An 11570-nucleotide genomic window follows, 5' to 3' on the forward strand; every position below is an offset into this window, starting at 1 on the left:
GTCCAAATATCCAACAGAATCTCAGCGGCATGCTGAGTGGAATCCTACATGCAAATACATGAGTGAATTCATCGAGAGCTTTTGCTTCAATCTCTTCAGGCGAACAGAAAGCCTGAGTAATTTGTACAAACACCAACTCTACACATGATTTCTACAAATTCACCCACTTAAATAAAGCAGTTTGAACTTGTATAAAACTGTGTGCATCATCACGATCCGGTCCGTGTGTATTTGCGCCCTCTATATTCATGACTCGTTCATCCTGCTGAATGTAACTTGATGATCAAAGCGCACTGTGAACTCTAGCGAAATGGCAAAGTTGAAAGGGTACTGCTTGAGCAATAACACACAATAAGACAGGAATGTTTTTGATGTCCGGATTTCCTGATAAACGTTCTTCCGTGACCAACTCCCCCATAACTGTTGATCCTGAATTAGTTTCAGTGATTGCCGGGAAACAATGTGAGAGCATCGCACCAGGATTTCATGTTTTAAAATCAAAGTGATACAATTTAAATGTCAAAATGAGGAAAAAATAAGGAGTTTTTGATCATACTGATTTTATGGGTGAGGTTATTTATAAAGGTTGAAGCCTTCGCAATATGTCTTCTTTAAACCAAAGAAAGACACTTTTTTAAAGTATTAGAAAGTGCGTGAATTTGTTTAAGCATTAATCACAATTAGTTGAAACTATTCTGAAATCAGCAGGGAACTTGATGTTTTAAACTCTTCAAAAAACTGCAATCAGATATGACTAGAAAAAGTCCTACTGATAGCCTTTGTTTTGACAATACAACTTTCCGTGAATGTACAGTGTGCTATCCATATAGTGACAATATTTCAACTTTTTCAAAAACTAAACCAGTCAGTATGTGAACAATAATTTAGTTTGAAGCGTGCGAAATGAAAGTAGAGGCGGAAATAATGTCAGACAGCAATTCCTCATTCCGAACAACAAAACCCTGATATATTTGGGTGATCGGGTACTACCCGATCATTGTTTGGAAATATTAAGAAATTTCTTTCTTTCTTTCTTTCTTGTTTTTTTTTCTGACAATAATTATCTGCGACTTTTCTTCTGAACAGTACAGACTTCAAACCATTAACAAACATCAACACTGACTCAGAGGTATACCTTTTTATACTCTGACGTCGTAATGACGTCATCAGGCATTTAATTACAAGCGATTTCACTGCAAAACCTCATAAACAAAATGAACAATCATGTTCACACTTTGAAACCTGATTGACTTTACCTTGATAAACATTTTTGATATTCGAAGGTAAAGTCGTTTGACCTTTCCTTCCGGGGTTACTGGTAGGTCAAATTTAGGTGAACTTAAAATGCAAAAAGAAGTTGCAGAAAGACGAAACCTGATATGAACACGAACCTTAGTGTGAAGATGTGGATAGTTTAGTGACGTCATTATGACGTCTTCATACATCAAATTACAATCATATATCAGGTCAAAATTTGACAAAATAGTTTGACAGGCGCGGATCCAGGGGGGGGGGGTCCCCCAGCCCCCGCTGTGAAACACACACAAAAATATATCACAATTATATAACCAATTCGCCTGTCACAACAATCTGACATATTTTTTTTAGGAGCCTGACCCTCCCCCTGCAAAAATTCCAGGATCCGCCCCTGTTTGAGCAATATCCTTTGTCCTAATAAACCTGAGTGTTCAGTATTTTGTGAAGTGGCAGATTGTGCCTTGGGCGATGGGCTACAGGACTACAGGGTCATCATCTTTGGATGGAATTTTTATCCCAAAAGGTCATCGGATTATACTGCAAAAATTGAACAGACAATGAAAGATGATGAAATAAGCTGTAATTTGATGGGTGTCTCAAACACCTTGGAGAGTTGTGAGTATTTGTCCTGATCTTTACAAGTGGGGGTATTTATCACTGAGGTCCATGGCAGTTTATTTGCTGGTCTGCCGTAGATATTCTTTGAATTACCATAAACGTCTTTGCGACAATTCAGCATTGTGACGTCATCGAACGAAGTTAGTTATAATAGGGAGAATTTGAAACTGAATCGCATGTTGATTCAAAGACCACAAACAAAAAGGCTACGGTTCAAAAAGGCGTGTTCCAGGCGCAGTTCTATAAGATTTTTTTAGAAGGGATTATTGAATGAAAACCATCATGGTTAGGAGGATATTTTTTTGAAGGGATAATTGAGAAGACTAATCATCATGGCTTAGAGGATATTTTTAGAAGGGATAATTGAGGAGACTAACCATCATGGATAGGAGGATATTTGTTTAGAAGGGATAATTGAGGAAACTAACCATCATGAATGGGAGGATTTTTTTTTAGAAGGGATTATTGAACGCACAAACCATCAAGGCTTGGAAGATATTTTTTTAGATGTGATCATTGAGGAGACTAACCCTCATGGCTAGGAGGATATTTTTTAGAAGGGCTAAATGAGGAGACTAACCATCATGGCTACGAGGATATTTTTTTAAAGGGATAATTGAGGAGGCTAATAATCACGGCTGGGAGGATATTTGTAGAAGGGATTATTGAAATGGAAACCATCATGGATTGGATGATATGTTTTAGAAGGAAGGGATAATTGAGAAGACTAATCATCACGGCTAGGAAGATATTTTTGAAGGGATAATGGAGGAGACTAACTATCATTGCTTGGAGGATATTTTTTCAGAAGGGATAATTAAGGAGACTATTCATCACGGTAAGAAGGATATTTTCAGAGGGATTATTGAATGAAAACCATCATGGCTCGGAGGATATTTTGAAGGGATAATTGAGGAGACTTATCATCATGGCTTGTACAATATTTTTAGAAGGGATAATTGAGGAGACTAACCATCATGGCTAGGAGGATATTTTTTAGAAGAGATTATTGAACACACAATCCATCACGGCTTGGAAGATTGTTTTTTAAGAAGGGATAATTGAGGAGACTACTCATCATGGCTAGGAGCATATTTTTATTTAGAAGGGCTTATTGAAATAAAAACCATCACGGCTTGGAGGATATTTTTCAGACGAGATTATTGAACAGACAAACCATCACGGCTTGGAAGTTAATTTTTAGATGTGATAATTGAGGAGACTAACCATAATTGCTTGGAGGATAATTTCTAGAAGGGATAATTGCGGAGACTCACAATAATGACAAGGAGGTATCTTTTTAGAAGGGATTATTGAACATTATTATTATTGATTATATGAACAGACAAACCATCATGGCTTGGATGTTATCTTTTAGATGTGATAATTGAGGAGACTAATCATCATGGTTTGGAGGATATATTGAGAAGGGATAATTGAGGAGACTAATCAACACGGCAAGGAGGTTTTTTAAAGGGATAATTGAAGACACTAATCATCATGACTTGGAGGATATTTTTTTAAGGGGATAATTGAGAAGACTAACCATCATGGCTAGGAGGATATTTTTAGAAGGGTTAAATGAGGAGACTTATCATCACGGCTAGGAGGAATTTTTTTAGAAGGGATTATTGAATAAAAACCAACATGGCTTGGAGTATATTTTTTAAAGGGATAATTAAGGAGACTTACCATCATGGCCAGGAGGATATATTAAAAAGGAATAATTGAGGAGACTAATCAACACGGCAAGGAGGTTTTTTAAAGGGATAATTGAAGACACTAATCATCATGACTTGGAGGATATTTTTAAGGGGATAATTGAGAAGACTAACCATCATGGCTAGGAGGATATTTTTAGAAGGGATAATTGAGGAGACTTATCACGGTTAAGAGGATATTTTTTAGAAGGGATTATTGAAATGAAAACCATCATGGCTAGAAGGACATTTTTTAGAAGGGATAATTGAGGAGACTATCATCCTGGCAAGGAGAATATGTTTTAGATGTGATAATTATTAAGGAGACTAACCATCATGGATAGGAGGATCTTTTCTAAAGGGACAATTATTGTGGAGACTAATCATCACTGCAAGGAGGATTTTTTTTGAAGAGATTATTGAAATGAAAACCATCATGGCTTGGATGATATATTTTAGAAGGGAAAATTGAGGAGACTAAACATCATGGCTAGGAGGATTTTTTTAGACGAGATTATTGAACAGACAAAGCATCACGGCTTGGAAGATATTTTTAGATGAGATCATTGAGGAGACTAACCATCATGGCTAGGAGGATATTTGTAGAAGGGATAATTGAGGAGACTATGGCTTGGAGGATATTTTTTAGAAGGGATAATTGAGAAGACTAAACATCATGGCCAGGAATAATTTTTTTCGTAGAGGTAATTGAATGACGTTTTCTGGTTTCTAATTTGGACCAAAAAGATTAAATGCATAGAAAAAAAGGAACAGTCTCCTACCAAATCACCGCTCTATTCTGATGCTTAAATGAAGAAAATTTTAGCATACACTCACCTAAGCACAGTTCTTGAATTCTCTCGCAGAAGCACTCTTCAACACTTGAGCGGATTGCTGGCTGAAAACAAATACCAACACAAATATGAGTCATTAAAAATCCTCTAGGAGATAACTTGTAGTCTGGTGGGGAGGCATAGCTGAATTCCACAAGTACAATACGGCCAAAAAAATGTCTGTACAGTGAAAATGTAATTTGGGTTGACTATTTATCTCAAATGCGTTCTCCAAAAATCAAATCTATCCATGAATTCTACAAAATGCATCCAGCTATTGAACTTGTATAAAACTGTGTGCGTCATCATGATCCAGTGCGTTTGTATTTGCGCCCTCTAGTCTATTCTGACCAGTGACACTTTTATCCTGCAATGCTTAAAAGTAACTTGATGAAACCGGAATGGCGCACTGTGAACTATAGCAAAATGCCAGTTGAACAACAAAGTTCAAAGGCACTGAGAATATCCACAAATAATAACACAAATAAGACCGGCATTTTGAGATGTCCGGATACCTGTATACGTTCTTCCGTGACCAACTTCCGCATAACCTTTCATTCTGATTGAGTTTGAGTGATATCCGGAAATAATGTGAGAACATTGCACTAGGATTTCATGTTTGAAAATTTCAACGATAAAGTCAATAGGAAAAAGGGAGGCAAAAAGTAAGAGTGTGCTTGATCGTGCCAAAAATATTGGCCAGGTTATAAAGAGTCCAGGTTTTGCGAGCCTTGTTTTTTGAAACCGAATATGTGAAACACCGATTTGTAGTTCCTCTGAAATATTATTTTGAATGATCAATACATCTTTACTGTTCTGAATCACAGCAAGGAACTTGATGTTTTATACTTGCGAAAAACTGCGGTCAGAAAACAGTCCAATCTAACAGTCGAACCTTAATTTAAAAAAGTCCATAAATGTGACTTTGTAGTGTATTGTCCATATCGACAAGATCCAAATGATTTTTGTTCAAGAAGAAAAGAAACCAGTAAGTATTTGGACAATTTGTTTTTGAGAGTACACAATGGAAGTAGTAGCGGAAATATTGCCAGACAGGAATTCCTCATTTTTATTGCCTTGAAATTTGACCTCACAAAACCGTGGTCTGCATCCGCACCAACTGTTTACATTAAGAGCTGAAATAAAATAGCTCGATAATTTACAAAAGTATTTGAAATTAACTCTTTCAGACGCGCTTTGATTAGTGCATGTTATGCACAAACAAAGCCCGTCTGAACAAGTTAATTTCAAACACATTTCTAAATCATCGCGATACTTTATCAACTCCAAAGTGGTCGTTGGGAAAAGGCACAACTTCTGGATCGGAATTAGCGCGCTGCTAGCAAACGTGTATCAGAGTCATAGTAAAACGAAATTGAACAATTGTTCATAAAAAAAATTCAGTCCTCAAGCTACCACATTTCACAAACACACAAAGACGAGGAAATATCAAGCCTACTACCGAGCTCGTTGTTTGGAGAATCATTGAATCAGCAACATTCAACAAAATCTGAATCCCGCAATGATTCAAACTCATTGTGAAAAAGACAACAAATTTCTTCAGAGGAAAAATGATTGTTTCAAACACTCACCGAGCAAAATCTTGTTCTTGCAGTCAGTTCTCTCTCTGGTTGTCGTCCGAAGGTGTTGATGACCGGTGGTCGATGTGAAGGGTGGACGGCCCCACATGTCTTAAATAGTGCCATCGATTTCCTGAGCAGTGACTAAAAACTCGGACCTGGATTGTGATTGCATGGCTCCTGTGCGCTGTCAATCACACATCACCGACTCGCTTCATATTAATGATATGAAAGCAATGTTAATGTCGTTGAGGCTATATAGTCACCATAAAAAACTAGTCACCGAGATTGAAATGGCCGCTTCTTATTGGTGGATATTGTATGGATGTCGGTGACACATCCAAATATGGAATTTATGATTGACACACACAACCTGTCAGTCACAGACCACTCACTTGTGGTCACCGACTTGTCGTCACCGACTTGTCACCGACAAACTGTGATTGGTGGATAGACAAGTGACGTATACACTGGCCGTGATTCATTCAATGCACAGTTGGCGCTTCAGTCTATTAAATTGTGTTGATAACTTTTGGATTATATGAGGAATTAAATCGTACTCAAGCCAGCGGAGAAACTTGGGTCTTACTTAGGGTAAGGCACCTGGGGTGCGTTATTTTTTTCAAAGGATGCACTAACTGCAAAATAAACGTATTATTACAACAGTTAATGTTTTAATTCAGGTTTTCAAAATGGGGTCGGGGGGGGGGAGGGCTGGGGCCGGCTTCCACAGGTGGTGGGGGTATATGCCCCGTGTCCCCGTAGTTATGCCCCTGAGGTAGGCTTTGCTCCTTGATTGGGACTTTGAGGAAATAAAATACAGTTAAATAAACTTCCATGAACTTTACGCATCATATACGGCCCGTGTATAATCGTGGCCTTCTAAATGTGGAAAAGGTTTTTACACTTCAATATCTCCCAGTTCGAATAATCATTTCCAGAAATGTTAGAATGTATGACCGGTGATGATGGACCTAAAAAGCAAACGTTCACTACCTAAAGTAATGACACAGTTCCAATAAAGCATGTTAAGTGATTTAAACGAGAAAGGCTTGTATGGAACGACCAGACTTCCTACATTTGCTAGTTCGTGGCCTCCGCATAACGCGTACGATTCACCCTGAACTAGCCCGGGTGATATCCGGACAAATCACACCAGAATTTGCCATTCTGTATTGCGAACCACCTCGATTTATAATAATCTCTGAAGCAATGACGTATAGCGACGATGGGGGTGGGGTGGGACAGTTGAACGACCACATGCCCCCCTTCCCCCTCCCCTCCCCCATACCAGTGGGACCATACCATACAAGTAAATGACAAAGCCACTTGTCTGATTAGGGGCTTTACATGGCTTTGTTCCGAACCGGGCACGAAGCCTATGTTTACAAAACGACCGAAAGTCACCGAGGTCATGAGACAAACCGGGGTTTCCTAAACTCCGGCTTTGTTCTGTATACCGCCTTCGGGCATGCGGCTTGGCAATAGAGCTGGATCCGATATTGGAATGAAGCCGGGATTTTCAAAACCTCGCTTGCAGCTCACTCGACTTATGTCTAGTCTCCGTTCCGAACGCCTCGCTGTTTCGCCACTAGGTTAACTACCGGCGCTAATCAGGGTGACATTGTGGAAAGGCTACAGTTACTCCTCTTGACCAGCAGCGGCAATCTCTTGTTAATATTTGCGGAACCATCAACTTTGAAAGTTGGAAAAGCAGGGGTGGAGGGGGTTGGGCTAGACGCTACCTGACTATTGAGGGCACTGTTTCAAAATGCGTGTATACATACCCGCGTACGTATGAATACTTGAAATAAAAGATTTCGTTACATTACTTTTATTATTTGACGGTTCCTCTCCAAATTCAACAGATTTTTGTGATTTGTCACATTTAATCAACTTACGAAATGTCGATTCCATGCAACAGATATTTCCTGAGTTATTTTTTGAAGCCCAGTGTGTTGTTTTTGTGTCATGAAAGTTGACTCAGTCGAAATCGCCATTTAGTTTTCGTGCTTAACACACTTCATTTTTGGGGTATATTAATTCAAGTTTTTAATGCTTTCTCTCCAAATTCGAACCGGTTGTGTTACATATGAACGTCCAATCAGGAGGTATAACTTCACTCCAATAAATCAATGTTTTTTTTAGTTATTGTCTCCACAAACAGGGGATGGTTTTTATTCCATGAAGGTTGACTCAAATTCGCCTTGTATTTTTCACGTTTACACGCCACACTGTCTTTGCTATATTTCTATTATTGGGGAACGATTCATACCCAAATTCGAGAGATTTGATTGACATATCACGTTAAATCACTATGGAATACTTCAATGCAAGGCATCAAACATTTCTTGAGTTATCGTCTCCACAACGAGTAGGTTTTGTTTTTGTTCCATAAACGTTGACTTAAATGCGTCTTCTATTTTTCGTGCTTAACTCACTTATTCTTTTGGTTATTTTTTTTTTCATGGATTAATAATTGCTCTCCATATTCAACGTCTTTGGGTATTTCTTGAGGTATTGTTTGTAAACCGAGTGTGTTGTTTTTGTGTCACGAACGTTGACTTCAGTTAGGTGTCTCGTGTTGACAAAAAAAATATTTACGGTGGTGACCTCTATTTGTGAAGCGCGCCCTCTTTTGAAAGAAAATTAAAGCTGACTTAATGAGACAGTTTTTCTCCGTTTTAACACAACGCATTTTTTTGCTACATTTTTTTTATTACTGAACAATTCCTCTTCATTTTTCACAGATTTGTGTAATCTGTAACATTCAATCAATTAACGAAATCTCAATTCCATGCAACATGTATTTCTTGAGTTATCTTCCGGAAACCGAGCGTGTTGTCTTTTTGTCATCAAATAAGTTCACTCAAAATCGCACCACATTTTCGGGATATATTATTTTTTTTAACTACTCCTCTATAAATTAAAAAGTGTGGTGTTGTCTATGATGACCAATCAGGAGATATAATTTCACTCCAATACAAGAAAATTATTTTCTCGAAATATTTAACAGGCAAATGTTGCAAGTCAAACTTTACATCTAGTCAAAATTTCAATCCCATAAAATAACTAGTTTTTGAGCAATCGTGTGGCGTAGGTGTCACACGATTTTCTGGAGGCCGTGACTTCACTTTGGATGGGCTTTGTCCGTGTTACTGAAATTATATTGCCGCCGATAATCTGTGTGTTTTCTCTCGATATTTATCATGCTTGTGTTGACTGTCATGCTCAACCTCTATAGGAAAAATTCCAATGCAATATAACAAATATTTTTGAGTTATCGTGTGACATTATGTGTGATTGTGTTTTTGTTTAATAGTAAGGACGATTTTCTGGACACCGTGACTTCAATTGGGAGTGCAGTTTTGTCGGTGTTACAAAAAAACTATATTGGCGCCGATAATCTCTATTTTGTCTGTCAGTATTTAACAGGCTTGCGGTTCCAGTCATGATTAACGTACAACTATATAGTATTGAGTAGAAAGTGATTTGTACAAAATTCAAAGAACAAGAAAGAAAATGAGATCGAAACAATTAAATGTTTTAAACGTGAAAAATATTATCCATATGAAGCAACGTTCATGGCAAAAAAAGTCACAACTCCATTTCGAGAAGAAAAGAAATTTCCAAGAGGTTTCTTTGTTTCCTTTTTTTCAAGGGCATTTTACCCAAACTCTTTCTAACTACTCTTTGCTTTCTGATTGTCTCGCACAGAGACAGCTGTACCCAGCGGTTTAATCTTTCAATAGAGGGCGCACCACATGCACAGTGGTCGCTACTGCTAACACGCAGAGTCAACACGAACTGGTATTGAATAAAAAGAAGACACTCATGGTTCGGGCAATATCTCTTGTAATACTGAACGTATTAACTCAGTATTTCGTTGAGTAATCGTTCATAATGGGTTACGATCGCCAGTACAATTTCTAGTGAATTTGTCAAAGAACCAAAAAAATGTGAGCGAAACAACTTAGTGTGTTAAACCTGAAAAATACATTCGAATGAACATCATCGTAAATGACAGAAAATACTATATGGTTCGGTTGAAAAGTCACAATTTGCAAATTGTATTTCAGTGAAATTCCGACCAATAATTCGTCATAATGTATCACATTCAGGAGTATATTTTCATGGGAATTCGTTGAACAAGAACGAAAACGAGATCGAAACGAGATAGTGGACTGAAGTCGGTGCGCGGTGAGCGGTGTTTGTTTAGCGCGCCCTCTTATGGAAGAAATTGATGCATGACGATAAAAATAACACGGAGTGTCCTCACAATGCTAATTCCTTCAATTGTTTTACATTCATTCGTTGGCGGTTCCTGTCAATTTTCAAGATGCTCTTGTCAAATATCATGGCAAAATATAAGAGGAAATGTCATTTTTATGCAATGTGTTTATCTTGAGTTAATACAATAACTGTGTTTACACTGTTGAGGCAGAGAAAACGACATTTTTTATTCTCAATTTTCTACCTTGTTTGTCTTTTTTTCATGACCAATCATCTAGCCAGAATTCAATTCAATGCGTCTCTTAATTTTTTGAGATAGCGTGTCTACATGAACTATCGTTTCTGTGCAAGAGTGAGGCAAATGTTCTGTTTGGACTGTGACTGCAGCCTATAGCCAAGTTTTACTCCGTGTTGACGCAAGACACTGCTGATGGGGAGAAAAACAATATTTTGTCTCAATCTTCTATCTTGTTTGTCTATTTGTCATGACCAGTCAGCTAGCTAAAATTCAATTCGATGCATCTCTTAATTTCTGAGATAGAGTGTACGTCCAGCTTGACTATCATTTATGTGCAAAAGTGAGGCAATTGTTCTGTTTGGACTGCGTCTGCAACCCATCGCCAAGTTTTTCCCCGTGTTGCGACACAAGACAATGTTGAGGGAGAGCAAAACAATGTTTTGTCTCAATCTTCTATCTTGTTTGTCTATTTGTCATGACCAGTCATCTAGCTAAAATTCAATTCGATGCATCTCTTAATTTCTGAGATAGAGTGTACGTCCAGCTTGACTATCATTTATGTGCAAAAGTGAGGCAATTGTTCTGTTTGGACTGCGTCTGCAACCCATCGCCAAGTTTTTCCCCGTGTTGCGACACAAGACAATGTTGAGGGAGAGCAAAACAATGTTTTGTCTCAATCTTCTGTCTTGTTTGTCTATTTTTCATGACCAATCATCTGGCCACAAGTCAATTCGATGCATCACTTAATTTTTGAAATAGCTTGTCCACCACTGACAGTACAGCTATGATTGCCAATGAAGGATATGGTTTGTCTATGAGACTATAGCATTACACTTGAAATCACCTTTCATCATATCAATCCAAATATTGTTAACATTGTAATTACCTTTAAAAAAAAACGGTGTAATTTTGCGACAGTCACATGCACACTACATTGTTTCTTTTCAGTGAAAAGTTCAGGATTTTAAAGTAGCTCTACCCGCATTGTTTGTTTTACTAGTTTAAACAATGTAACCACTTGATTTTCTTTTTCGCTCTCGGACGTTTCACGCCGTCAGAGAAAAAAATTAGCTTTATTTTAGATTCGAGGGATTTATTGGGCTCTTAAATA

Source organism: Patiria miniata, unplaced genomic scaffold, assembly GCF_015706575.1.
Source record: "Patiria miniata isolate m_02_andy unplaced genomic scaffold, ASM1570657v1 HiC_scaffold_10, whole genome shotgun sequence".
NCBI lineage: Eukaryota > Metazoa > Echinodermata > Asteroidea > Valvatida > Asterinidae > Patiria > Patiria miniata.